Here is a 27,377-nt window from a genome sequence, read left to right as displayed (position 1 = left end):
CCCGCACTTATGCGAGCATCGCGGGCCCCGGTACAAGTGAAGACTCGTCTGAGCTGCTAATGGACGAGGCGGACGCAGAGGATGCAGCCCGTGAAACTGGGCAACGAGCGACGCGGGATAGGCCTACGTTGACGCCACTGACGAAGCAGAGTGCGACGACGTCCAATGCCGTAGCGGCGGCCGTACAAGTGCAACGTGACGTTCAGCCGGAATACGACGGCACGCTAGAGGATAAGACGACAGCTGCGGACAAAACTCCCGACAACGTGGAGCCTAGGAACCCCGAGACCATGGATTTCAGCCAGGAGGCTGCCGCCCTGACAGCTGGGAAGCGCTCCCGCGAGGAGTTCGTCGGTAAAAAGCAAGAGCCGGGTGGTGGCAGTGACGAGCCGCCGCCGAAAACCCCAGGAATTCGGCGCTCTGATTTAAAACCGCTGCCCAACTTAGCGGCCGAGACACGGCAGGCGGACAAACCACCTCCGTAGTCTTGCAATGTGTTCCTGTGCGGGTGTGAGTGGGTGCGTGTGTGGTTCTTCCCCGGTTGTGGCGGCAAGTGTATCCACTAGACAGTTTGCACGGGTTTGGAACTGCCGGGAAAGGAATGCCTGCCGGTTTTCCCGACGCCTGCACACGGACCTGAGGAAGGGCGATGCCGTACAGTGCTCCCGGCGGGACCAAGTATGGTGTTTAATGTATTTCCACAGGTCTCTTTTCCTAACGCATGGCGATGAAATTGGACGTAGCATTACGCGTAGCGACTCTGAATGTCAGGGGCCTTCGTGCACGAAGGTGTCAATGTCAACTTAATTGTCTTCTCGCTGACAACGCGCTGGACATCGTAGCCGTTCAAGGGACGAAGATTGACAGCGAAGAATTTACTGAGCGTATGGTGTCCACCTTTCGTGCACACTTCAATGTCTGCGTTTGCCATTCTGTTGGCACATCGGGTGGGTGCGTCCTGTTTCTCCGCAATATGTCACTCCGCAAACTCAGCAAACTATGTCACTATAGTTTAGGCATCATCGTGGAGTCAATTTTTTCTTGTCCAAGTGGTCGCCTTCTCGTACTAGACTTTATGTTTTCGAAGTTATGTTGGCGCATTATATGCGTGTATTCACAAAATGTAGACTCTGAACGCCGTGTTTTTTTAATCGTCTAGAGTGCTACATTGTTTGTGACAAACTGGTTTTGCTTGTGGGCGATTTCAACTGTGTGTGTGCCGCTGCCGATAGAGTGATGTGTACTCCTGTGCGTGATAGGAGCGCACAAGTGTTAAACGGTCTGGTTCATGAAAATGGCTTAGAGGATATTGGCAGCATATTCACCTACAGGAACAGACCGCAATATACGCACTTTCAACGAGATAGCTATGCCAGACTGGATAGGATTTACGCATCCATTGAACTTGTACCCCTTTGCACAGATTACAAAGTTGAACCTGTGGCTTTTAGCGATCATTGCCTGGTGATCGCAAATTTTGGTGCGAAAGAAAGGAGTACGCGCTTCAGCTGGAATCTCTGGAAATTAAACGCTAAACTCTTGGAGGACGAGGGATTTGTAAAGGACATTGAAGATGAAATGCAGAAGCTGCTCGAGGAGCGGTCCAGTATCTTTGCGGTTCAGTGGGAAGACTTCAAGGAGTGGCTAAAAAGTAAAGCCATAGAAAAGAGCAGCTTCAACCGACACAAAGAAAAGCAAGAGGAAAAGGCAGCGCGCGAGCAACTGCAGTTCTTAATAAGCATGGAGAGTACCGAGCCTGGGAAATATGCGAAAAATATAAGGGATGTAAAAAACCAGCTTGAAAGATTAGACAGTGATAGGTACAAATCAGCAGTTATACGCGCAAGAGCACAGAAACTGTGGGCCGGTGAAACACCAACGAAGCGAGCTTTAACAGATGAAAAACGATACGCTTGCCAAAAACAAATCAGGCAGATAAGAAACGGTAATGAAATTTCAAGCGATGCTAATGTAATCCAGCAGGTATTTAAAGAGTACTTCAGCGACCTTCTTGGCCATGCGAGAGAGATGGGTGATGCTTTCTGTTCTGATTTTTTGTCTCTCCTGCCAAGACTTGAGGACAATGTAAAGAAGCGTCTTGAGATGCCCATAACGGAAAACCAAATTGAAGCTGCAATAGAAGACCTAAAGAATGGCAAAGCTCCAGGACCTGATGGGCTTGGTGCCGAGTTTTACAGAACATTTAAGCCCATAGTCGCTCAGTTACTATTACGAGTGTTGACTGAGGCGTATGAACGAAAGCAAGTACCACTGTCATTCACCACGTCGCACATAGTGTTGATCCCAAAATCAGATGACTCAGAGAAGCGTTTGTTGGTGGGGTCCTATCGCCCGATCAGCCTCACCAACGTTGATTCCAAAATATACATGAAGGTCCTAGCGAAGAGATTACAGGGCGTGATAACGAAATTGGTTGGACCGCATCAGACTTGCGGAATCAAGGGACGTAGCATAGCCACGAATGTACACGTCGCACGTACAGTTTTAGAATGCTGTGATGCGCTGGGGGATCGAATTGAAATTATGCAACTAGATCTGGCAAAAGCCTTTGATCGCGTTTCACATGATATTTTTTGCATACTAGAGCACGCTAACGTAGGACGGGTGATCATAGAAGACGTCAGAATGGCGTATGCAAACTGCACTACGCGCATCATTGTAAATGGTGACCTCTCAGACAAGCTGGTAGTGCGTTCGTCAGTAAGGCAGGGATGCCCATTGTCGCCCCTTCTGTTTGCGGCATACCTAGAACCACTCGGTTTGGCTGCAATCAAGAGTGAACGCATCTCAGGCTTTCGTTTACAGTCAGCACATGTCAAAATCCTCGCTTATGCGGACGACATTGCAGTATTCTGTTCAAACAGAGACAGTATTACTGAAGTGATCAGCGTGGTTGAGGAATTTTGCAAGCAAACGGGGTGCCTGATAAACTGGGATAAGAGCTCTGGTTTTTGGCATGGTGACTGGGAAACGATGCCCGATCATTTCGCGCGACTGCGATTGTCTTGTCTGCCAACGCAGTATCTCGGTGTCCCCCTTCAGTGTTATCGAGAACGAAGTGAATGTTGGAATGAGCAAGGGCGAGGGAGAAAGCAGATGCATGGCAGGGGAGGCAGTTATCAATGTTTTCGCGCGCCTCCGTCTGCAATCTTTTCCTTGTATGCAAAATATGGTACATTATGAATGTTTTGTGTGCAACACGGACCAGTATTCAAAAGATGCACCGCGTTTTTGCAGTTTTTATTTGGGCGTCTAACTGGGAGAGAACCAGTCGTACCAACTTGTTTCTTTCTGTTAAGGCGGGAGGACTTGGACTTGTGCACTTATTTCTGCGTCAAGTTGTGTCGCGTTTTATATTCCTCCGTGATCAAAGGGATACTTTTCTGAGGACTGCTATCCAAGTGAGGTTACAGAGACATCTCCCAGAAATCGTTGTTTCCTCGTGTGAGAGTATGCATGGGGCTATCAGTGGGTACATGCGAGAGGTTGTACTTTCTTTGCGGCTATTGCATGTGTGTCTTTCTATTGAGTACTTGTGCAATGTTTCGAAACAAAATCTGTATAAGAATCTTGTGGACACAATGTTGCCGATTCCTATTTATCGTTTACCTAACCATGGAGGCCCAGGGCAAGATGTCCTGAAGCAAGTTAAGAGAATGCCGGTTAAACCATCCGTGAAATCCTTTTTCTTTAAGTTACACTCTAACACACTTCCTGTTAAGACGTGGCTGCATGCAAAGGGGATTTTCGTCCCATGGACGACTAACTGCCTCCTATGCAAAAAGCCTGAGACAGTAGAGCATGTGTTTCTTGACAGCTGGGACCCAATTTTTCATTGGGATGTCCTCCAACGAACAGTCAAAAAAGATTTTCCCCTGGATCCATATGGCATCAGGTTCCTGCCCATCGCAAATGAAGCGGAAGTACCATTTGACCTAATCATGCTTTTGGGCCTCCACAGTCTGTGGAAGACGCGAATGCAAGAGCGACATGCTGATGTTAACGTCAGTTCGACGCGCGAAAACTTTATTGAAAGTGTTGTGGCCCTTAGGGAAGTGTATCGGGCGCAAGCTGAACCGCCCGAATGGATTTCTGTCCTCGATGACTTGGCTGTTATGAAAAGATTTTTCCTTCCTACGTCAGCCGAAGTAGGCTGATGTTTTTATCATTTGTACTTTTGTTGTGTTGACTGTCACAATCGGCAATAAAGAAAAAAAAAGCCGCCGTTGTCCTCGCCCGGCCTGCTAGCTCAGTCGGTTAGAGCGGCGTGCTAGTAACGCGAAGGTCGTAGGTTCGATCGCTGCGCAAGCCACGCATTTCTTTTTGCGCGAACTCCAGTGGCTCCCATGCTTATTGTTCTCTTTTTTTTCTTTTTGAATGCGTAGACGGATCTCTCAGATTTCGCCGTGACCGTCCACGCGCACATAAAGTGACTCATCGTTGTCGTTTAGTTGAGGCAGCCGTTGTCCTCGCCCGGCCTGCTAGCTCAGTCGGTTAGAGCGTCGTGCTAATGACGCGAAGGTCGTAGGTTCGATCCCTGCGCAGGCCACGCATTTCTTTTTGTGCGAACTCCAGTGGCTCCCATGCTTATTGTTCTCTTTTTTTTTTCTTTTTGAATGCGTAGACGGATCTCTCAGATTTCGCCGTGACCGTCCACGCACACATAAAGTGACTCATCGTTGTCGTTTAGTTGAGGCAGCCGTTGTCCTCGCCCGGCCTGCTAGCTCAGTCGGATAGAGCGTCGTGCTAATAACGCGAAGGTCGTAGGTTCGGTCCCTGCGCAGGCCACGCATTTCTTTTTGTGCGAACTCCAGTGGCTCCCATGCTTATTGTTCTCTTTTTTTTCTTTTTTAATGCGTAGACGGATCTCTCAGATTTCGCCGTGACCGTCCACGCACACATAAAGTGACTCATCGTTCTCGTTTAGTTGAGGCAGCCGTTCTCCTCGCCCGGCCTGCTAGCTCTGTCAGTCATTCTGCTTCGGGCCACCGAGCGTGACGGTTCGTGGGATCATGGCCTCTTCAAGGGCAGCGACTGCGGTTACATTTGGCCGCGGAAAAAGGTAGAGCAACGACTAAGAAATGGAATACCAGTTTATTTTGCCTCAACTGTCAAAAGGACGAATAGTGAATAACACCGTGTTTCTGCATGGTGATGTACGAGCGAGGCCTTACAAGGTCGAAGATTTTAGGGATGCCCTAACGCCTACGAGCCTGCTGCCGCAAATTGTGTGCCTCGGGGCCTACCAAGTTAATCATGTGTGGGCGGTGACCCTCAGTGACGCAGCTGCAACGAAGCGCCCGCTGGCCTTGAACGAACTTCAGGTGAAAGGGCGGCGATGTGTGATGGTCGACCCCCAGGATCAGCAGGTGAAGCTCAGACTTCACTGGCTGCTGCACGGTGTGGCCGAAGAAGACGTCCGGACTGCATTGGCGGCCTTCGGCAAGGTAGAAGAGGTGAGTCGAGAGAAGTGGCGTGTCCAAGGGGTCGCAGACAAATGTTCCACCACGAGGACTGTTCTTCTCAAGCTGAAGAGCTGCCTGAAAGTGGAAGATATTCCTCACCAGATACGTGTTGCCGGAGAGTTGGCCTTGGTGGTGGTACCCGGTCGGCCGATGCAGTGCCTCCGCTGCCAAGGCACTGGGCACGTGCGGCGGGAGTGTAAGGTGCCACGCTGCTCCCGGTGCCGACGTTACGGGCACATTGACACCGAATGCGTCAAGACCTACGCTACCGCGACAGGCCCAGCAGCGAGTCAAGAGGCAGCAGAACTCGTCATGGATGTGGTCGAGACCGAAGACGCTGCTAAGGGAGCCGGAGACCTTGTGCACCCAGCGACAGGTGCCGGGTCGCTACCGGAGGGCGTTGACGCCAAGGGAAATGAAACTACGGAGCAAGTGACTGCGCCGGCACGGGTCGACGTGGAAGCTGTCCATGCAAAGGAAGGCGCAAGTGAAGACGAAGGGGACGACGACGATGCAGCGATGCAACAGGGCGAGGCCGCTAACGACGGTGACCGGGCTGCTAGTCTCGGAGCCACCTTCAAGCGTCCCCGTGATGAGGCCGAGGACAAGGACAACGCGGCAACCAGCTCCAGTGATGGGCCGCCGGCGAAATCACCTCTTGGGAGGCGGTCGAGCTTCAAACCAAAGCCGAATGTTCCGTCCGACAGAAAGCATGGGGACAAAGCCCAGCAGACAAACAACGACGAGAAATCGGGCGGTCCCGGAGACGGCTAGCCGACGGCTGGTCGTGAGGGGTAAGCACCATGCTCCGGGCCTACCTCATTCTCTAGTTCATCATGGCTCCTAATCCGTCACTCAGTATTGCCACTCTAAACGTTAGAGGGCTGGCGGCTAGGCGTAGGCAGATTCAAGTCCTACGGTTGGCCACTGACCAAGACATAGACGTTCTAGCTGTCCAGGAGACCAAGGTAGACGGGGAGGAGGAGACCGGGAGCATGGTGAGGCGTTTCACGACCAGATATTATGCGGTGGTGAGCGACGCGTTTCTTTTTGTACACACGATTTCAAGGCAGTAGTCATGCGCGGTTAGACCGCTTGTACATGTCACAAGACATGATTCCAATGTGCCACAGTTATTCTGTCGCACCTGTGTCGTTCTCAGATCACTGCTTGGTGAAGTGTCACATAGGTATGAAGAAGAAGGAATCATCTTTTAACTGGGACCTATGGAAAATGAATGCCTTACTACTAAAAGACGAGGCATTTGTAGAGGCAATACATGAGGCCGTTATGGAAGTATGCGATGAAAGTACTGAAACTATAGCAGAGAAATGGGAATGGTTCAAACAAAAGGTAAAAATCAAAGCAATAGAAAGGTCGAGCTGCTTAAAGTTTGAGAGGGAAATGAAAGAACGAGAGTTACGAAAGATACTTAATCAGCTGATAGCGCTGGAGTGCGAAGAGCCAGGGGCGTATAAGCAAGATATGCGAACCATCAAAGAAAAAATCGAACAGTTGGACAAAGAACGCTATCAAGGCGCGATTGTGCGCGCAAGAGCAAATGCATTAGTAGCGGGGAAGACTCCACCCAAAAGGGCGGTTGGACTTGAAAAAGCTCATGGTCGACGTAATCATGTCGATAAGATCTCGTGGAATGGCACACTCGTCGACGATAATAAGAGCATAGGCCGAGCTTTTTTAGAGTATTACCAGTCACTATTTGCATATCAAGAAACCAATGTAGATGAGTTCAAAAGGGTCTTTCTCAGTCGCATGCCGCGATTGAGTGACGACACGAAGGACCGATTAGAAGGTACTATAAGAGAACACGACGTCGGAAAAGCAATAAATGATTTGAACAACGGCAAATCACCCGGACCTGACGGTCTGAGCGCGTGTTTTTATAAAGCCTTCAAGAAAGAATTGTCGCCCCTGGTAACAGACCTGTTCAACGCAGCGCATGTGAACAAAGCTTTGCCGCCTTCTTTTGCTAAAGCGCATACCATCTTGATACCTAAGAGTGACAAAGCGGAGAAACTTTTGATCGTGACATCTTATAGGCCGATATCTTTAACCAATGTCGACTATAAGATTTTCATGAAGGTTTTGGCAGCCAGACTTCAAGGCGTCATCAAAGAAATAGTCGCAGACCACCAAACGTGCGGGATCCAAGGGTGGTCAATTTTTTCGAATATTCACACGATGCGGTGCGTGCTCGAGTGCTGTGACATCACTTAGGATGGCGTCGCAGTGCTGCAGCTTGACCTAGAGAAAGCGTTTGACTGTGTGTCTCATGATATTTTGTTTGCCATTCTGGATCACGGATGTAGGTGCCATCATCACTGAGGGAGTGGCATTGGCGTATCAGAACTGCACAACTCGCTAAATTGTGAATAAATCATTGGGGGCCCCCATTAACGTCATGCGTTCTGTGCGTCAAGGCTGCCCCCTCAGTCCTCTTTTGTTTGCAATTTACATAGAAACGATGTGTTTGGCGATAACTGAGAACGATCTAATACGCGGTTATAGCTTGGCAGCCACAGAAGTCAAGCTCCTAGCATATGCCGATGATATTGCCGTGTGTTGTACAAACAGAGAAAGCGTAACGGAAACAATACGCGTGGTGAAACAGTTTTGTGATGTAACGGGCAGTAAAGTGAACTGGGGTAAGTCCCTCGGTTTGTGGCACGGAGAATGGTCCTCGGCCCCGGACAACTTTGCGAATGTGAGCTAGGTGAAAACCCCTACCAAGTATCTCGGTGTTCCCTTGGATAGCTACAAACAGAGCGAGGAATACTGGACGAACCAAATAAAAGAAACAAGAGAAAAAGCAGACAGGTGGAAAGGCATCAACCTGTCCATTTTCGCAAGGGCAACTGTATGTAATTTGTTTTTCATTACGAAGTTGTGGTACGTCATGCAGACGTTGTTTTGTTCAAGGGTAAACGTGCAAAGGTTGCACAGAGTGTTCGCGTTTTTATCTGGGACTCTAACTGGGAAAGATGCAGCCGAACAGATCTGTTCAGGCGGGTGAAGGAAGGTGGCCTGGGCTTGGCGCATCTTTTTGTACGACAGCTTGGCAATAGATTTTTGTTTTTTCGAGATGTGCGTGATCCTTTTCTGCGTACAGTATTACAGCTCAGATTAAGAGCTGCGCTGCCGGCACTCATTGTTAGTACCAATAGTATGCTAGGAACGATCCGCGGCTATCTTAAAGAAGTAGTCAACAGTGTGCGCTTTCTTTCTGTGCATTTTTCTTTCGATTATTTATCTGCCGTGAAAAGAAAGACATTATATAAAGATGTATGCGATATTATATTTCCAGTGCCATCGTACAGAGCTATACACAATGGAGGACCAGGACAGGATGTCCTTAAACGGGTGAAAAGAATGGAGGTGCCTACTGGGGCAAAAACATTCTTTTTTAGGCTACACACAGGAACACTGTCAGTGAAGACATTCACGGAAGAACGTGGCTTCCTTGTACCATGGGGCGCACACTGCTTGATTTGCAAGCAACCTGAAACTGTAGATCACGTGTTCCTGCATTGCTGGGAAGGGGTGTACTTCTGGGACGTCCTAAAACGGACAATCACGAAGGAGTTTCCGTTGAATCGGCATGGGATCAGGTACTTACTGATTGAGAATAAGGACGGGGTTCCATACGACCTAATTATGCTCAGTGGCCTCCACTGTTTATGGCGGGCACGAATGGCTGGGTACCATTGCGACCCAGATGCTAGGCCTGCTCGTATTTATTTTCGAGAAAGTATGTCTCGTTTCATTGAAATTAAGAAAATACAAGATTGTGTACCCGATTGGCTGTCGAGGATAGAACCTCTGACAGTTTTAAAAGAATTTGTTTGACAACGCCAGTCCATGTTGGGCGGATGGCTTTCATGTTTTTCAGTATGGTCTTTAAGTGTTCTTTTTGTGATGTCTGTTTCTATACTGTGTGCATTGTACGTACATTGTCAAAGACCGGCAATAAATAAATAAATAAATAAAAGCCTGCTAGCTCAGTCGGTTAGAGCGTCGTGCTAATAACGCGTAGGTCGTAGGTTCGATCCCTGCGCAGGCCACGCGTTCCTTTTTGTGCGGACTCCAGTGGCTCCCATGCTTATTGTTCTCTTTTTTTTCTTTTTGAATGCGTAGACGGATCTCTCAGATTTCGCCGTAACCGTCCACGCGCACATTAAGTGACTCATCGTTGTTGTTTATTTGAGGCAGCCGTTTCCCTCCTCTGGCCTGCTAGCTCAGTCGGTTAGAGCGTCGTGCTAATAACGCGAAGGTCGTAGGTTCGATCCCTGCGCAGGCCACGCGTTTCTTTTTGTGCGGACTCCAGTGGCTCCCAGGCTTATTGTTCTCTCTTTTTTTTTGAATGCGTAGACGGATCTCTCAGATTTCACCGTGACCGTCCACGCGCACAGAAAGTGACTCATCGTTGTCGTTTAGTTGAGGCAGCCGTTGTTCTCGTCCGGCCATCTAGCGACTATTCTGCTTCCGGCCACCGAGCGTGACGGACGTAAGATGACGGGCTCCGTAGGAGCAGCTTCAGCGGCCCAGAGCGGCCACGGTAACAGGATTTCCACCTCGGACACAGAGTATCAAGTTGTTTTACCGAGTTAGCCAACAGGGCGTTTTGTTGTGAACACAGTTTTTTTACATTGTGACATCAGGGCCCGCCCATACCGGGTGGAAGATTTCCGCGATGCGCTCGCCCCGTTATCGCTCCTGCCGGAAGTGGTGGCTCTCGGGACCTACCGTATGAGCCACGTTTGGGCCGTGACCTTCAAGGACGACGAAGCCGTGAAGAAGATAGTCAGCGTTGTTGAGCTGCAGGTCAAAAAGACCCGATGCCTCGTCATTGTCCCCGCCAACCAGGATGTGCGCTTGAAAGTGCATTGGCTGCTGCACACCGTTCCTGACGAGGACGTGCGTCTTGCCTTCGCGCCGTTTGGAAAGGTCACGGACGTCGCCCGCGAGCGGTGGCGGGTGCACGTCGTGGCTGGTAAGAACTCCACTACAAGACTGGTTACGCTGAAGTTGAAGCCGGGCGTAACGCTGGTCGACCTGCCACATCAGGTGAGCGCCTCCGGCGAGCTGGCTCTCGTGGTTGTGCCGGGCAGGGCCCCTCTCTGCCTGCGCTGCCGCGGAACAGGCCATATTCGTCGCGACTGCCACATTCCGTGGTGTGCTGCGTGCCGACGCTTCGGTCACGAAGAGAGTCAGTGCGAGCGGACGTACGCTAGCGTGACCGGACCCGTGAGCAACGACGACAGCTCCGCCCTACTCATGGACGAGGCGGACATGGAAGAAACATCGTCCACGGCTAAGGAAGCAGCTGGCGAGGCGGCAAAGACGGAGGTACGACTTCAGCAACAGGGACAACATGTCAATGAAGCCGTCTGCCACAGCTGTCTCCGATTCGTCGTCGGTGGGAAGTCGATCGACGGGGTAGACAAGTTGATTGGTCGTTCCGTACGCAAGCGAGCATAGTGAAAAGAGTCAGAGTCGGGAGTAAACAAAAAAACAAGATATTTATCGGCTGATAAATATACACAAATCAATAAAATAAAAAACACAAGACACACTAACACACCTGAACATAATATATCACAATGATGAAGACAATAAATACGAACAATTAACAGTAGATATAAAAATGAAACAGTGCGAGGATCAAGTACACAAGAATACACTAAACACTAAAGCAAAGTTCAATAGAAGCCAAAGTTCAAAAGAAAACAAATGGTGTCATACGCTTGGCCGGGCAGCAGCAGCAAGTCCATAGACCGTGAAGTCGGTGCACAGAGCTTTCCCGAAGAAGGCTGGCGGTCCGATCTTGTCGAGGTTGATGCGAATTGCTGGGCTGGGTTTCCCGGGAGTCTAGATCCGAAGACTTCCCTCAAGCAGGTTGAGCTAACTGGAGGCGGACTACCGAGGACTTCGTTGCAGACGCTGGTTTGACGTCTCGTACGTCAACTAGTTACTTGGAGTTCCGACGCGGCTAGGCGGCCCAGGCGATACTGGACGGCGCTAGCTCCTTGACTACTTCTCCGCAGATTACAGGATCAGCTTCTAGACTAATCAGCACGGCCCAAAACCTGCGCTTAAATAGCGTCTCCTTTCCCTAGTTCCCTATGTAGGGAAACTGCCGCTATGTAGAGTTCTCCGAATTCAGAGCTATTTGCTCCCAACAATCTTGGCCGCGTCCCTTTCACCATGGACGAAGAACCGCATATTCTCCTCTCTCCCAATGTCAAGGGCCAAGGTGGAACCCGGCATACCACGCAGACGTACAAGCACACTTCTGGGTCCGTAATCGGCGTGTCGCGTCTGGAATCGAGATGGCAGCCCGAGCGGCCACGACGCTTTTGACGCCCGTAATTCGGCGTGTCGATGTCGAATAAATTATACGCTGCACAGTCAGGAGCCCACGTTTTTGACGCTCGTAATTCGGCGTGTAGTTAATCAGTGTCCAAACCATTCGAAAATATGCCGCTCCGTTACAAAGCCCCCCCACTTTCAGAATATTATCACATAATATTCACTTACACGAGTGGCATTTTCGAAAACAAGAAAAAGAAGGCCGTTCCATGTATACATAACATTATACATCAAATAACATCGTGTACTATACGAAAAAACAAATAAACAGAGCACTACACGTCCAGGCACACAACACAAAAATTCTCCAACTTCACTGCCGAATGACCCTATATTCTGCCCAAATAATCGGCCCCCACGTTCTCGCTTCCTTTAATGTGGATGACCGTGAACTGATATTCCTGAAGCAGTAAGCTCCATCGTAGTACCCGGCCGTTCAGTTGTTTCGCATACCTGATGTAGCTGAGCGGTTGGTGGCCGGTGTGGACGATAAAGTGAACACCATACAGGAACATGGAGAATTTCTGGACCCCCCAGACCAACGCCAGACATTCGCGTTCCACTGTGCTGTAGGCGGCCTCCCGAGGCAGTAGCTTTCGGCTGGCATAAGCTACGGGGTGGAGCTTGCCCTCATAGGTTTGCATGAGCACCGCTCCCAGGCTCGTGTCCGCTGCGTCTGTCCGGAGCACGAAGGGCTGCTGTAAATCCGGAAGTCGCAATATTGGGTCCTTGGAGACTTGGTGTTTCAGTTCTTGAAATGCTTCTTCGCATGCTGGTGTCCACTTGACTGAGTTGCTTTTTCCCTTCCGGGTTAATTCCGTGAGGGGAGCGCTGATTTTGGCGTAGCTCGGGATAAATTCCCGGTAGTATCCGGTCAAACCAAGGAAGGAGCGTACCTGCCGCTTCGTTGACGGGCGTGGCGCAGCTTCGATCTTGTCCAGCGTCTTCCCCAAAGGTTGCAATATGCCTCGTCCAACTCGATGGCCCAGGAAGTCTGTCTCCTCCATGCCAAACTCGCACTTACTGGGGCGTACTGTTAATCCAGCCGCCTCGATGCGCTGGAAAAGCAGCTCCAGGGAGTTCAGATGATCTTCCCATGTTTCGGTGGCCACCAGGACATCGTCATAGTAGTGTTCCACACCCGGTACACCGTTCGCAACATTGCGCATCAATTTCGCAAACACAGCAGGGGCTGTCTTTATTCCGAAGGGCATAAAGCGGAATTGATACGGTCCAGATGTCGTCGAGAAGGCCGTCTTTGCCCTGGATTCCGCCGATAATGGGATTTGCCAGTAGCCCTTCACAAAGTCTAGTTTGGAGAAATACCTCTTGTCTCCGACTGTCGCGAAGACCGCGTCGGCCCGAGTCATGGGTTCGGCGTCGGCAACCAGAACATTGTTCAGGCGCCGAAAATCAATGCACAGCTGGTTCGTACCATCCGGCTTCTTCACCAAAATTACCGGCGAATTGTAGGGGGACTCCGATCTCTCGACAATTCCGAGCCTCTCCATTTCTCGCACCTGCTTTTCTACGCTTTCGCGCGTCGCAAAGGGGAGGGGGTACTGCTTCACGTGGACGGGGTTGTTTGGGGTTAGTTGCAGATTGCAGTAAACTCAGTCGGTTTTGCCCGCGACGTCAGAAAAGATAGGTGCGTGTTTTCTAACAACACTTTGGACCTGTCTGGTCTGTTCAACATTTAGTTTGTCTGAGAGTTTGACGTCCTTCTCCCCTTCTGATTTCCGTAGTTCGGGGGTAAGAATACTCCCATCGTCGCCCGACTCCAGAACACCGAATGTCGCATTGCACACGTTGGCTGGACGGCAGTCTCCCTCCTCGTACTTTTTTAGCAAGTTGGCGTGGAATATTTTCCTCCCGACGGCCGTATCGATGATATAGTCGGCCTCCCCTCTCTTCTCCCTGACCTCAAAACGACCCTTCCACTGCAGGAGCAGCTTGTTGTTGTCGGTAGGGAGCAAGATCAATACCCTGTCTCCAGGGTGAAACTGTCCTTCCTTTGCCTTGCGGTTGTAAAGTTTCGCGTATCGTGCCCCTGCCTTCTCCAACTCCTCGTGTGCCATCCGGCAAGTTTCCTCCAGTCGGTTCCGAAGGTCGAAGACATGCTGATAGGTCGTCTTTACTTCATCGCTGAGTTCGGTATTCGTCCACAGTTCCTTCAAGATCACCAAGGGGCCTCTCATATGTCGGCCGTATAATAATTCAAAAGGCGAAAAGCCCATACTGGCCTGGGGGACTTCCCTGTAGGCGAAAAGGAGAGGCGCCAGGTAGCGGTCTCAATCTCTCGGCTTTTCTGCGCACATCATCAACAACATCAACTTCAAAGTTGCGTTGAACTTTTCCACCATGCCATTGGCCATGGGATGGTACGGGGTGGTGTGGAGCTGGCGCACGGCAAGAAGCCGAGCTACTGCCTTCATTAGGTCTGACGTGAAATTCGTGCCTCGATCACTCAGCACTTCGTTGGGGACGCCAAATCGGGAGAACATCTCGACCAAGACCTCGGCCACTCGTTCTGTCTCTATGCTGGGTCTCTATGGCAGCCCGAGCGGCCACGACGCTTTTGACGCCCGCAATTCGGCGTGTCGATGTCGAATAAATTATACGCTGCAAAGTCAGGAGCCCACATTTTTGACGCTCGTAATTCGGCGTGTAGTTAATCAGCGTCCAAACCATTCGAAAATATGCCGTTCCGTGACACCGTCGCTACTGAACAACAAGAGCAAGTAGAGGGCACTGTAGCCATGACGAACCGTGAGTAAGAGAGCCCACCTGATCCGGGAGCGGCCTCCATCCCCCCTGAACAGGAAGACATGGACGCCCATACCGGGCTCGCTAACTTGCAGGCGGGGAAACGCCCGCGCGACCAGACCAATAGCCTGGCTATGATGCAGGACAGCAGCGCCGGAGACGAGCCACCGCCCAAAACGCCAGGTATGAGGAGACCAACCTTGAAGCTGCGGCCGAACATTACGGCCGATGCACGGCAGGCGGGTAAACCGCCTCCGTAGTTCTGTACTGTGTTTAGCTTGAGGCGGGTTGGGGGGTTGGTGAGTGCAATGGCCGTCACCCTGAGCGCTAATCTTTTGGATATGTGACAGGAACGAGGGCCCAAGTTGCATGTGAGTGTTGCTTTCGAGAGGTCGGGTTGTGTTCCCTTTTGTGGCATTCGACGCGGTTATCGGCACGTCATTATGAACACTCGTCCTTGCGTAAATGTGATGGGCACCATTCTACCATGTAGTCATGGCAGCTAATATCGAAGGAGCACTACGTGTAGCCACGTTAAATGTACGAGGGCTCGGTGCAAGAAGGCGGCAATGTCAGCTAAGTCGCCTACTCTTAGATAATGACTTGCATCTTCTGGGAATCCAAGAAACGTAAATAGAGAGCCAAGAACTAACCGACAGAATGGCGTCCAATTTTCGTGCGCACTTTGACGCGTTTGTTTCTCACGCTGTTGGTGGATCAGGTGGTTGCACTGTATTCATTCGAAGAAACTTTGGCCTTTGTGTGCAGGCAGTGTTTACGTGTGAAGGTGGGCGCCTTTTAGTGGCTGATTTTTGTTTTTGCGATAAGGATTTCCTTGTCATTTGTGTCTACGCACCGAATCTTAAAACAGACCGGCGATCCTTCTTTGAGCGTCTTGAAGAGTACGTAAACTGTGACAAGGTGGTAATACTGCTGGGCGATTTTAACTGTGTATGCACTGCTGACGACCGCGCAAAATTTTCACACGTACGCGATAAGAGTGCTGAATTGCTAAATTCAGTGGTGCACGATTACGACTTGGAAGATATCGGTAGTGTCTTCGCGAGTGGTACTCACCCGCAGTTTACCCACTTCCAGCGTGATAGCCACGCTCGGCTAGATAGATTATATGTGTCAGCCGAATTGGTGCCCTTGTGTAGTGAATATGATGTGCAACCCATTGTATATAGCGATCACTGCTTGGTAACTGCCACCTTTGGGAAAAGACAGATCAAACAAACCTTTAACTGGCACCTCTGGAATGTGAACGTGCAGTTGTTGGATGACGATGGTTTCGTTGATGCTGTTGTGAAGGAACTAGAAAGCCTGATTTCAGTCGAATTAGCAAGCTTCGCCATTAAATGGGAAGAATTTAAACAGTTGGGAAGACAAGCTGGAGACCTTTTCTCGATTGAATTGGTTAAGGTTGCCTACACAGTACCTGGGGGTGCCTCTCCGGTGTTACCGTGAGCCTGAACCGTACTGGCTCGACCAAGTTTCGAGAGCAAAGGAAAAGGCTGACGGCTGGAGAGGCAAGCAATTGTCAATGTTTTCTAGAGCCACTGTTTGCAACCTTTTTTTAGTTTCCAAGATATGGTATGTTATGAATGAGTTGTGTGCTGCGCGGGTAAGCGTACAAAAAATTCACCGCATTTTCGCCACTTTCATTTGGGCCTCTACCTTGGATAGGACGAGTCGAACAAATTTGTTTTTCCCGGTCAAGAAAGGTGGGCTTGGTCTGGTTCACTTGTTTTGGCGACAAATTGTGTCACGCTTTTTCGTTTCTGCGGGATCAAAATGATCTTTTTCTTCGAACACTAATTCAACTACGGCTGAGTAGACTTCTTCCGGGAATTGTTGTTTCGTCGGCTCAGAACATGCCGGGAACCGTGACTGGGTACCTGCATGAAGTGGTGCTGGCGTATAGGATGTTGAATGTGCGTTTTTCGCTGCAGTATCTGTCCACCGTTTGAAAAAAAAAATTGTACAGAGATCTTGTGGACACGATGCTGCCTGTACCTTTGTACCGTTCGCCACACCGTGGAGGCATCGGACAGGACGTTCTAAAAAGAGTCAAGAAAATGCCAGTACGGCCATCAACTAAGTCTTTCTTTTTCAAATTACATACAAACACACTTCCCGTTAAGACCTGGCTTCATAGCAAGGGTATTTTCATCCCCTGGACAACCGACTGCTTTTTATGTAAAAAACCAGAAACAATAGAACATGTTTTCCTAGATTGCTGGGACCCGATCTTTCACTGGGACGTGCTGCAGAGAATGCTGAAGAAACAGTTACCTCTGGACCCGTATGGAATACGCTTCTTGCCAATAGATACCTCAGAGGAAGTACCGTATGACCTCATTATTGTCCAGGGCCTCCACGCGATGTGGAAAACTCGCATGCAATTTGAGCATGCAGACATCGTTGTGAAACCGGTGCGAGAACACTTCATTGCGAGTGTTGTTTACGTGAGAGACGCGTACAAAGTACTGCTTGATCCACCACAATGGATGTCTGTACTGGATGAACTGGTGTCACTGAAAAGATTTTTGTGCTGTGCTAGCCAAAGTGTGGCTGGCACGTTTTATCCTTTGTAACTCTTGAGTTTGTACGTCGAAGACGGCAATAAAGAAAGAAAAAGCCCGGCTAGCTAGCTCAGTTGTTTAGAGCGTCGTGCTAATAACGCGAAAGGTCGTAGGTTCGATCCCTGCGCAGGCCACGCGTTTCTTTTTGTGCGCGCTCCAATGGCTCCCATGCTTATTATCTTTTTTTTTTCTTTTTGAATGCATAGACCGATCTCTCATATTTCGCCGTGACCGTCCACGCGCACCTAAAGTGACTCATCGTTGTCGTTTAATTGAGGCAGCCGTCGTCCTCGCCCGGCCTGCTAGCTCAGTCGGTTAGAGCGTCGTGCTAATAACGCGAAGGTCGTAGGTTCGATCCCTGCGCAGGCCACGCCTTTCTTTTTGTGCGCGCTCCAATGGCTCCCATGCTTATCTTTTTTTTCCTTTTTGAATGCATAGACCGATCTCTCATATTTCGCCGTGACCGTCCACGCGCACCTAAAGTGACTCATCGTTGTCGTTTAATTGAGGCAGCCGTTGTCCTCGCCCGGCCTGCTAGCTCAGTCGTTTAGAGCGTCGTGCTAATAACGCGAAGGTCGTAGGTTCGATCCCTGCGCAGGCCACGCGTTTCTTTTTGTGCGCGCTCCAATGGCTCCCATGCTTATTATCTTTTTTTTCCCTTTTTGAATGCATAGACCGCTCTCATATTTCGCCGTGACCGTTCACGCGCACATAAAGTGACTCATCGTTGTCGTTTAATTGAGGCAGCCGTTGTCCTCGCCCGGCCTGCTAGCTCAGTCGGTTAGAGCGTCGTGCTAATAACGCGAAGGTCGTAGGTTCGATCCCTGCGCAGGCCACGCGTTTCTTTTTGTGCGCGCTCCAATGGCTCCCATGCATATTATCTTTTTTTTCCCTTTTTCAATGCATGGACCACTCTCATATTTCGCCGTGACCGTCCACGCGCACCTAAAGTGACTCATCGTTGTCGTTTAATTGAGGCAGCCGTTGTCCTCGCCCGGCCTGCTAGCTCAGTCGTTTAGAGCGTCGTGCTAATAACGCGAAGGTCGTAGGTTCGATCCCTGCGCAGGCCACGCGGTTCTTTTTGTGCGCGCTCCAATGGCTCCCATGCTTATTATCTTTTTTTCCCTTTTTGAATGCATAGACCGCTCTCATATTTCGCCGTGACCGTTCACGCGCACATAAAGTGACTCATCGTTGTCGTTTAATTGAGGCAGCCGTTGTCCTCGCCCGGCCTGCTAGCTCAGTCGGTTAGAGCGTCGTGCTAATAACGCGAAGGTCGTAGGTTCGATCCCTGCGCAGGCCACGCGGTTCTTTTTGTGCGCGCTCCAATGGCTCCCATGCTTATTATCTTTTTTTTCCCTTTTTGAATGCATAGACCGCTCTCATATTTCGCCGTGACCGTTCACGCGCACATAAAGTGACTCATCGTTGTCGTTTAATTGAGGCAGCCGTTGTCCTCGCCCGGCCTGCTAGCTCAGTCGGTTAGAGCGTCGTGCTAATAACGCGAAGGTCGTAGGTTCGATCCCTGCGCAGGCCACGCGTTTCTTTTTGTGCGCGCTCCAATGGGTCCCATGCTTATTACCTTTTTTTCCCTTTTTGAATGCATAGACCACTCTCATATTTCGCCGTGACCGTTCACGCGCACATAAAGTGACTCATCGTTGTCGTTTAATTGAGGCAGCCGTTGTCCTCGCCCGGCCTGCTAGCTCAGTCGGTTAGAGCGTCGTGCTAATAACGCGAAGGTCGTAGGTTCGATCCCTGCGCAGGCCACGCGTTTATTTTTGTGCGCGCTCAAATGGCTCCCATGCATATTATCTTTTTTTTCCCTTTTTCAATGCATGGACCACTCTCATATTTCGCCGTGACCGTTCACGCGCACATAAAGTGACTCATAGTTGTCTTTTAATTGAGGCAGCCGTTGTCCTCGCCCGGCCTGCTAGCTCAGTCGGTTAGAGCGTCGTGCTAATAACGCGAAGGTCGTAGGTTCGATCCCTGCGCAGGCCACGCGTTTCTTTTGGTGCGCGCTCCAATGGCTCCCATGCTTATTATCTTTTTTTTTCTTTTTGAATGCATGGACCACTCTCATATTTCGCCGTGACCGTTCATGCGCACATAAAGTGACTCATCGTTGTCGTTTAATTGAGGCAGCCGTTGTCCTCGCCCGGCCTGCTAGCTCAGTCGGTTAGAGCGTCGTGCTAATAACGCGAAGGTCGTAGGTTCGATCCCTGCGCAGGCCACGCGTTTCTTTTTGTGCGCGCTCCAATGGCTCCCATGCTTATTATCTTTTTTTTCCCTTTTTGAATGCATAGACCGCTCTCATATTTCGCCGTGACCGTCCACGCGCACATAAAGTGACTCATCGTTGTCGTTTAATTGAGGCAGCCGTTGTCCTCGCCCGGCCTGCTAGCTCAGTCGGTTAGAGCGTCGTGCTAATAACGCGAAGGTCGTAGGTTCGATCCCTGCGCAGGCCACGCGTTTCTTTTTGTGCGCGCTCCAATGGCTCCCATGCTTATTATCTTTTTTTTCCCTTTTTGAATGCATAGACCGCTCTCATATTTCGCCGTGACCGTCCACGCGCACATAAAGTGACTCATAGTTGTCGTTTAATTGAGGCAGCCGTTGTCCTCGCCCGGCCTGCTAGCTCAGTCATTCTGCAGGCCCCGGAAACTCCGCTGGTTTTTTGTCCACGCGAATTGCAGCGCCATCCATGAGATGGATGCGGAACTAAAATCGCTTTACCTTTTTTTTTTTCTTGTCAACCCTCTCTCACCTTTGTCGTCTCTCTCTCGCCTTCAACTATCGGCGGCGCGGCCCGCGCTCGTCGTCGGCCGTGCTGATAACGGCCAAAACGGCAGAAATTTTTTTCTGGCATTATACGGTCAGTTTTTCGCCTCCGGTGCTAGCAGTGTGGTCCCTGTGGTAACCTACCGTTGCACGTTTGTCGGCTTTTTTTTTCGCCATGTCTCGCAGCTGTCGCTGCTCGTGTGTGGTTCAGTGGTGTACGAACACATGAAGACGAAGTGAGCCATGCGACTTGAAATTGTACCGCATCCCTAAAGACAACAGGTGAGCACCGTTCTGTTTACTTCCCGGTTTTTATTTGTGATAGTAATTGTGCGCAGCCGCACATGGCTGTCAGGTGGTGAGGCAGCAGTTGGCTGATTTGAAAACACCACAACGATGCAGTAAATCGTTATGCCAACAAGCAGCGAACATAAAGCTCCTGATAAATATAGTACCACCTGTGCCTATCGCAAGGAACACGTGTGTAGGTGTGCGCGTTGCACTTATTTCTATCTAATTGGCCGCAATCGTTTAAAAATGCATTTCTGAGAATTAAGGTTGACATGTCACAACTAGCACTCTGCCGCGATGCGAAACGAGTTCTGGTTTGTATGATTCAACTGCGATGTTATAATTTATTATCTTCACCGTTCTTCAGGATGGAAGCGTTGTTAACCTACGCTGGAAGGATGGACCTAATGGCTTTGCCCAGATACAAGTCAACAACCGCAGATAATGCTCGGTGCACTTCACGGAGGTGGATTTTATGGACCGAGCGAGAAGCAGGCCATGAGAAGCTATTCTGCGCATTGGCTATTCGATCAATTACAATAAATGTTTTTTACATGTGCGTACATGAAACACCATCCACGTTTTGGTGCATTATATAGTGTGTTGCACTGTCTGCTCCAATTCTGGTTTTCGCAAACGAACACAATAAAGTGAATCCAAAGAACTATAATGTTGTAAGTGCAATTATTGTTTAAATATAATTTGGGCACATGCTTGCTTGATACTAATAATGAACGGGACTGCGTGCATGAAAACGCAAAAAGAATCAACTGCGCACAAGCACGCAGCACGAATGCACGAATGGCACGGCCGGACAAGAGAGGAGCGCGGAGCGCGCGGTTCGGTCCGGCGGCGCGTCTGATAACGCCCGCGACAAAAAAAAAAAAAAAAAAGAAAAGAAAAGCGCGCCGCGGACAGCTAAAGAAATAAAAAAAAAGAGCATTGCGCATGGCATGAGGGGAGGGTGAGGCGAGGCTTGCGAGGAGGCATAGAAAAGTCAAGAGGGAAAGGAGAAAAAAGCGGAACAACGTTATCATAAAAAAGAGAGAAAAAAAGTGATATAGCGAAAGGGGAGGGTAAAAAAAATCGCGCCGCTTTTCTTTCTTTTTTGCTTTTTTTCCGCCACCGTAGTACCGTCATCCATCCGCTAGGGCCTAACTGAAGCGCGCGTTGGCGCTAGCGTCGACTGAGCGTCTGCTATAAAAGAACCAATGGGAGGTATAGGAAGATTCACCCTCCTGATTCTGCTTCCGGTAGCCGAGCTGAGCGGTCAGCACAGTCATGGGCTCCAATGGAGCGGCGACAGCGGCCCTAGTTGGCCGCGGAAACAGGGTGAACTGCGAAGACGACACAGGCTGTCAGATTATTTTGCCTCCCCTGCCAAAAGGACGCGTGGTGCTGAACACCGTGTTTTTGCACGGTGACGTGCGAGCCAGACCCTACAGACCTGAGGATTTTCGGGACGTTCTCGGCCCAACAGGACTGCTGCCGGAGGTGCTTGCCCTTGGGGCTTACCAGATCAACCACGTCTGGGCGGTGACCATGAACAACGCCGACGCCACGAAACGGCTGCTGGACGTCAAGGAGCTCAAGGTAAAGGGCCGGCGCTGCATCGTAGTTGACCCCCAAGACCAGCAGGTACGGCTGCGTCTTCATTGGCTAATAAACGGTGTGGCTGATGAAGATGTGATAACGGCGCTGGCGGCCTTTGGAAAGGTCGTTCAGGTCACCCGAGAGCGATGGCGGGTACAAGGAATCAGCGACAAGGGGACGACTACCCGCTCCGTGTTGCTCAAGCTCAAGAGCGGCGTGAAGCTGGAAGACATCCCACACCAAATCAGAGTCGCTGGTGAACTGGCGCTTGTTGTCGTGCCTGGCCGCCCAATGCAGCGCTTACGCTGCCATGGCTGTGGTCATATACGTCGGGAGTGCAAGGTCCCTCGGTGCTCGCAATGCGGCAGGTTTGGTCACTCGGAATACCAGTGCATACGCACGTACGCTTCTGCGACCGGGCCGGCCGAGGGTGACGACGCCGCGCAGTTGGTGATGGATTTCGCCGAGGCCGAGGACGCGGCAAAAGGGGCAGGAGACCAGGCAATCCCAAGTGCGGCAGACGGTTCGCTTGCACCGGCTGTCGAGGCGGTGGCACCAGTGGATAGCAAGGCTACCGAGGGAGGGGCAGAAGATACAGCAGGGAAGACTAAGGAAGAAAGCACAAGCAACTCAGTGGATGCATGTGTGCCAATGCAGACAGTGGAAGACCCGTCGGAAAAGAACGACGCAACGGGCAGCAACGTCGGAGCCTCTGTCAAACGTCCTCTTGAACAGCTTGCAGGCAGCAAGGCAGCGAACCAAGGAAGTAGCGAGGACGGGCCGCCTTCGATGACACCTGTGGGCAGGCGCAGCAGCTACAAGCCACGTCCCAACATTGATACGGCGGAAAAAAAGACTGACAACAAGCCACCACCGCTCTCCAGTGGCACCAGTCCTCCGGGTGGGCCTGGGGGCGTCTAGCGGAGCGCTAGACGCTAAGGGTAACCACCATGCTCCGGGCCCAATCTCATTTCACTAGACAGCCATGGCTACCAACCCGACGCTTAGATTGGCGACGCTAAACGTTCGAGGTCTGGCCGCCAAGCGAAAGCAGAGCCAAGTGTGCAGGCTCCTGGTGGACCATGACCTTGACGTGTTAGCAGTGCAAGAGACAAAAGTGGATGGTGTCGAGGAGACACGGAGCATGGTGCAGCGGTTTACGTCGCGGTATTACGCGATAGTGAGCCACGCCATAGGGGCGTCGGCGGGTTGCGTATTGTTTATTAAGAAATCGGGTCTCGCGGTGCAAGGTATTTTTTCATGTTCATCCGGCCGGTTAGTTTCGTGCGATTTTGTATTGAGTGGGCTTGAATGGCGTGTGGTGTGCATTTATGCGCCAAATGTGCCAGAAGATCGGTCGCATTTTTTTTTCAAAGTTAAAGGAGCACATGTCTTCTGATAAGCATAGGGTACTGTTAGGTGATTTTAATTGTGTTCTCAATGCCAGAGATAGGTCAAATCGAGGCCTAAAGAGCGATAAAGTTCGGGACATTTTGGTCGAGATAATTACTGAATGGGAATTGGAGGACGTGGCTGACTACATGATGGGGACGCGAGATGTGCGTTTCACGCACTTTCAGGGAAACAGCCATGCGCGTTTAGATCTCATTTACGTGTCGCTTCTAGTAATACCGATGTGCAACAGTTACAATCTCTGTCCTATTTCCTTCAATGATCATTGTCTAGTTAAATGTGACATAGGAAGAAAGACAAAAGGCTGTGGCTTCTCTTGGGAACTGTGGAAAATGAATTGAAACTAACCACTGATGAAAGTTTCGTAGCAGAAGTGTTGGAGTGCATCGCAGAATCTCTTCTGAACGGTGAGGGTAAAGTTTCAGAACGATGGGAAGAGTTTAAACAACGGATTAAAATAAAACCCATCGATCGTACCGTCACACTAAATTATGAAGCAAAAAAATCGCAGCATATCCACGGGGTGAATGATGATGTGTGGGCGAAGCTCTGGAGGGAATCATCGGATCTCCCGCTTAAGGGGACGCTAGCACAAACGCGTTAGAGACGTGCAGTACTCTCTAGTAAGGGGGAGCGGCCACAGCGTCTTACGCAGCCATTTACACATGCCGGAACGTGCACCGCGTTTGCCTACGCCATCACATGACTGCTGAGAGAGTATACCCCCCGTATTCATAAACGCTCCTCGACTTGAACTTCACTTGCCACCGCCTTGGGCAGCGCGTTCGAAACGCGTTGAAGGTAAGGCGGAGAGGCCACAGCGTCTTACACCAGCTTCTTACACGGGCCGTAACGCGCTAGCACAAACGCGTTAGAAACGCGCTAGAAACGCGGCCTTTCGTTAATGTTGGGTATTTATTGCCATCGTGGTGCTTGTGTCTATGTGTGCTTCGTGGCGTAGTGGGCTAACGCCGCGCGCTCGGAAGCGAGGGGTCCCTGGTTCGATTCCGCGCTACGGACACAACTTCGGAATTTTTTTTCTCATTTTTCTCAGACTGGTTACACACTACTACTACGACGAGGGACGAACGGGTGCCGCCTTAAGGAGCTTCGCCTCTAAAAAGAAAGAAAAATAACTAAGAACAACTTTGGAAAAGTTGACAGAACTGGAGTGCCAAGAGCCGGGAGCATTCAAAAGTGATATACAATATGTCAAACAGCAACTTGAACTGCATGACGAGGAACGTTATCGCGGCGCGATTGTTCGTGCTAGAGCCGAGTCCTTTGCTTTGGGGGAGACACCCACGAAAAGGGCGCAATTGGACTGGAAAAGGCGCACGCACGGCGCAATCAGATTGACGTGACCAAAGCGGGCGGTCACGAAGTTACAGGTACCGATAGCATAGCACATGTGTTCTTTCAGCACTATGAGGATCTATTTGCACATAGGCAGGTAGACCTGGAACGCTTTAAAACGAATTTTTTAGCAAGCATGCCTCAACTGAGTGATGAAACGAAAGCTGCATGAGAAGCGCCGATAACTGATTTTGAAGTGGAACGCGCGATTGATAACTTGAATCCCGGCAAATCGCCTGGCCCTGATGTGCTTTGCGCTGCGTGGTACAAGCGGTTTAAAAAGGAATTGTCAGAAGTACTCGCAGCAGTTTTTAACGAAGCGTACGATGGTAAGGTATTACCACCGTCTTTCAGTGAATCCCACGCGGTGCTGGTTCCGAAGTCAGAGGATGAGGACAAGCTGAAGCAAGTAACATCATATAGACCAATAGCACTCACAAATGTGGACTACAAGGTTTTAATGAAAGTTCTAGCTGCTAGACTTCAGACAGTTATTAAAGACATAGTCGGTCCACACCAAACATGCGGAATTAAGGGTCGCACTATAGCTACGAATGTTCACAAGATGCGGTCCGTTCTAGAGTGTTGCGATTCCCTGGAAGCTTGTGTGGCCGTACTCCAGTTGGACCTGGAGAAGGCATTTGATTGTGGAGCGCATGTTATTTTGTTTACCATATTAGAACACATTAATGTCGGGTGCATCATCATGGATGGTGTAGCTCTGGCATATCGGAATTGCTCTAGCAGACTAATTATTAACAAAGCATTGGGGGCCCCCATCAAAATCCAGCGTTCCGTGCGCCAGGGCTGCCCCATAAGTCCACTTCTTTTCTGCATTTATATGGAAACGTTATGTTTGTCAGTATGGTATGGTATGATAAACTTTATTCAGGTCCTGAAGATCAACCCTTAGGATGACGCAGGCGGCTCCCACGTCGGGACAAAAGTTATGGTGAGGCATGAAAAAATAAAATAAAAGAAAAGCCTCGCCTGTACCGTCGGGACAGTAAGGTTTAACCTTACCGCCGTGTCATGGGCCTTCTGGACGGCCTGTACTTGATCTAAAAGCACTCCACTGTGAAGCACTCGCCGCCACCATTCTCTTTCCTTGTCGCAGTCTGTGAAAGCCACAGGACGTTGCCAAAGCATATGATCCAAAGTAATGCTGCCATTACACTTCTCGCAATCGATTGGTACCTCTCTTTCTGGATATAGCTTGTTAATAAAGTTTGGACTAGGATAAGTTCTTGTCTGTAACAATCTCAGAGTCACCGCTTGAGCTCTATTGAGCTTAGCATGTGGCACTGGGAATTCCCTTCTGTTCATGTAATAATGCTTCGTGACTCCATTATATGTAAGTAATCGGTCCCTGTTCTCCTCCAGCATATTATTGGGGTCCTGGTCGCGTAGTGCACGGATAGTAAGTCCTCGTGCAGCTGCGGTAGCCACCTCGTTCAAATTCCTCTGAGATGGATCGACAGACCCCATGTGTGCAGGAAACCAGCGGATTTCGATCTCTTGGCTGTCCATCTCACCGATCCGCTGGGCAGATATTTTGGTTACAAAGCCTTTGGTAAAATGTCTAATAGTCATCTTAGAGTCACTGTAAATTCGCGTCCACTTATTATTCCTTAAAGCCAATGCTATCGCTACTTGTTCTGCCACGGTCGCTTCTTTAGTCATGATTGTAATGGCATCCCGAGTGAGTCCATCTGCATCTACTACTACTGCCGTAAAGGCTTTCTTTCCTCTGACCCATGCAGCATCTACAAAAGCCGCATGTTCTCTGTCCTGTTCTATCTCCTGCAGGAGAGCTTTGGCCCTTGCCTTTCTTCTTTCCAGGTTGTGCACCGGGTGATTATTTCTGGGAAAAGGAGTCGTCTTGATGATCTTTCTTACGCTATATTTTACTTCTGCTGTGTCTTCTGAATTTTCTGATTCGCTTGGGTACCACCTTAGCTCTTCGAGTATTGCTCTACCTGACCTTGTTTCGGAAAGCCTCTCTCTGTGGGCAATTTGCTGAGCTTCAATTATTTCGTCTATTGTGTTGTGGAGCCCTAGTTTCATTAATTTGTCATCCGGTGTGCTAACCGGCAATCCCACTGTTGTTTTGACCAGCCTTTTAATGAATCTGTTCAACTTCTTTAGTTCTGTCTGTGTCTATCTAAGCATCCCTGCTACATATGAGAAGTGACACAAGGCGAAAGCATGGACCAGTCTCATGGCGCTCTCCTCTCCCAACCCTCTGTGTCTATTAGTGATTCTCCTTAGCAGTCTTATTACCTCCTCAGTCTTGCTTGGGATGTTTTGTATTGCTTTTTCCGTTTGCCCCGTTTGCCTCCAGGAATAACCCTAAGACTAATGGATTCGACTTGCTTAATAGTTTTGCCTGCCTTCGTGGTTAGTACTAACCTGGGTTCTTCCTCGGGAACATATCCCCTCGGTTTTCTACCCCTTTTCCTGTTACTGAGTACTAGGAGTTCAGGCTTCTCAGCAGAGCATTTCAGTCCCATGTCTTCTAAAATGGACTCTACCTTATAAATGCTCTCCTGAAGTCGGCTTTCCGCCTGTCCTATACTTCCTTCAGCGTTCCATATTGTCACATCGTCTGCATAAATGGTAAAGTTAATACTTGAAAATAATTCTATTACCGGTTTTCGTTTACAATCGTCAGAGGTGAAATTGCTCGCATATGCAGATGATGTTGCAG

The 27,377-nt window shown here is 49.9% G+C and overlaps 16 non-coding genes across 16 annotated transcripts; all 16 read left to right on the top strand.

The window, feature by feature from the left end:
• Positions 1 to 4,259: 4,259 nt before the first annotated feature.
• On the top strand, positions 4,260 to 4,333 carry Trnat-agu (transfer RNA threonine (anticodon AGU)). The gene has a single exon. It is a non-coding gene; the product is annotated as a tRNA-Thr (tRNA).
• A 163-nt stretch (positions 4,334 to 4,496) lies between these two features.
• On the top strand, positions 4,497 to 4,570 carry Trnai-aau (transfer RNA isoleucine (anticodon AAU)). The gene has a single exon. It is a non-coding gene; the product is annotated as a tRNA-Ile (tRNA).
• A 165-nt stretch (positions 4,571 to 4,735) lies between these two features.
• On the top strand, positions 4,736 to 4,809 carry Trnai-aau (transfer RNA isoleucine (anticodon AAU)). The gene has a single exon. It is a non-coding gene; the product is annotated as a tRNA-Ile (tRNA).
• A 4,685-nt stretch (positions 4,810 to 9,494) lies between these two features.
• On the top strand, positions 9,495 to 9,568 carry Trnai-aau (transfer RNA isoleucine (anticodon AAU)). The gene has a single exon. It is a non-coding gene; the product is annotated as a tRNA-Ile (tRNA).
• A 163-nt stretch (positions 9,569 to 9,731) lies between these two features.
• Positions 9,732 to 9,805, top strand: Trnai-aau (transfer RNA isoleucine (anticodon AAU)). Its single transcript has one exon. It is a non-coding gene; the product is annotated as a tRNA-Ile (tRNA).
• Positions 9,806 to 17,289: 7,484 nt separating this feature from the next.
• Positions 17,290 to 17,364, top strand: Trnai-aau (transfer RNA isoleucine (anticodon AAU)). The gene has a single exon. It is a non-coding gene; the product is annotated as a tRNA-Ile (tRNA).
• A 162-nt stretch (positions 17,365 to 17,526) lies between these two features.
• Positions 17,527 to 17,600, top strand: Trnai-aau (transfer RNA isoleucine (anticodon AAU)). The gene has a single exon. It is a non-coding gene; the product is annotated as a tRNA-Ile (tRNA).
• A 158-nt stretch (positions 17,601 to 17,758) lies between these two features.
• On the top strand, positions 17,759 to 17,832 carry Trnai-aau (transfer RNA isoleucine (anticodon AAU)). Its single transcript has one exon. It is a non-coding gene; the product is annotated as a tRNA-Ile (tRNA).
• Positions 17,833 to 17,992: 160 nt separating this feature from the next.
• On the top strand, positions 17,993 to 18,066 carry Trnai-aau (transfer RNA isoleucine (anticodon AAU)). The gene has a single exon. It is a non-coding gene; the product is annotated as a tRNA-Ile (tRNA).
• A 160-nt stretch (positions 18,067 to 18,226) lies between these two features.
• Positions 18,227 to 18,300, top strand: Trnai-aau (transfer RNA isoleucine (anticodon AAU)). The gene has a single exon. It is a non-coding gene; the product is annotated as a tRNA-Ile (tRNA).
• Positions 18,301 to 18,459: 159 nt separating this feature from the next.
• Trnai-aau (transfer RNA isoleucine (anticodon AAU)) lies at positions 18,460 to 18,533 on the top strand. The gene has a single exon. It is a non-coding gene; the product is annotated as a tRNA-Ile (tRNA).
• Positions 18,534 to 18,693: 160 nt separating this feature from the next.
• Positions 18,694 to 18,767, top strand: Trnai-aau (transfer RNA isoleucine (anticodon AAU)). Its single transcript has one exon. It is a non-coding gene; the product is annotated as a tRNA-Ile (tRNA).
• Positions 18,768 to 18,926: 159 nt separating this feature from the next.
• Positions 18,927 to 19,000, top strand: Trnai-aau (transfer RNA isoleucine (anticodon AAU)). The gene has a single exon. It is a non-coding gene; the product is annotated as a tRNA-Ile (tRNA).
• A 160-nt stretch (positions 19,001 to 19,160) lies between these two features.
• Positions 19,161 to 19,234, top strand: Trnai-aau (transfer RNA isoleucine (anticodon AAU)). The gene has a single exon. It is a non-coding gene; the product is annotated as a tRNA-Ile (tRNA).
• Positions 19,235 to 19,393: 159 nt separating this feature from the next.
• On the top strand, positions 19,394 to 19,467 carry Trnai-aau (transfer RNA isoleucine (anticodon AAU)). Its single transcript has one exon. It is a non-coding gene; the product is annotated as a tRNA-Ile (tRNA).
• Positions 19,468 to 19,627: 160 nt separating this feature from the next.
• On the top strand, positions 19,628 to 19,701 carry Trnai-aau (transfer RNA isoleucine (anticodon AAU)). Its single transcript has one exon. It is a non-coding gene; the product is annotated as a tRNA-Ile (tRNA).
• The last annotated feature ends 7,676 nt before the right edge of the window (positions 19,702 to 27,377 follow it).

This window comes from Dermacentor silvarum, chromosome 5, assembly GCF_013339745.2.
Source record: "Dermacentor silvarum isolate Dsil-2018 chromosome 5, BIME_Dsil_1.4, whole genome shotgun sequence".
Lineage (NCBI taxonomy): Eukaryota > Metazoa > Arthropoda > Arachnida > Ixodida > Ixodidae > Dermacentor > Dermacentor silvarum.
Note: the sequence above shows the minus strand (reverse complement) of the source record. Positions and strands in the feature narration are given on the sequence as shown.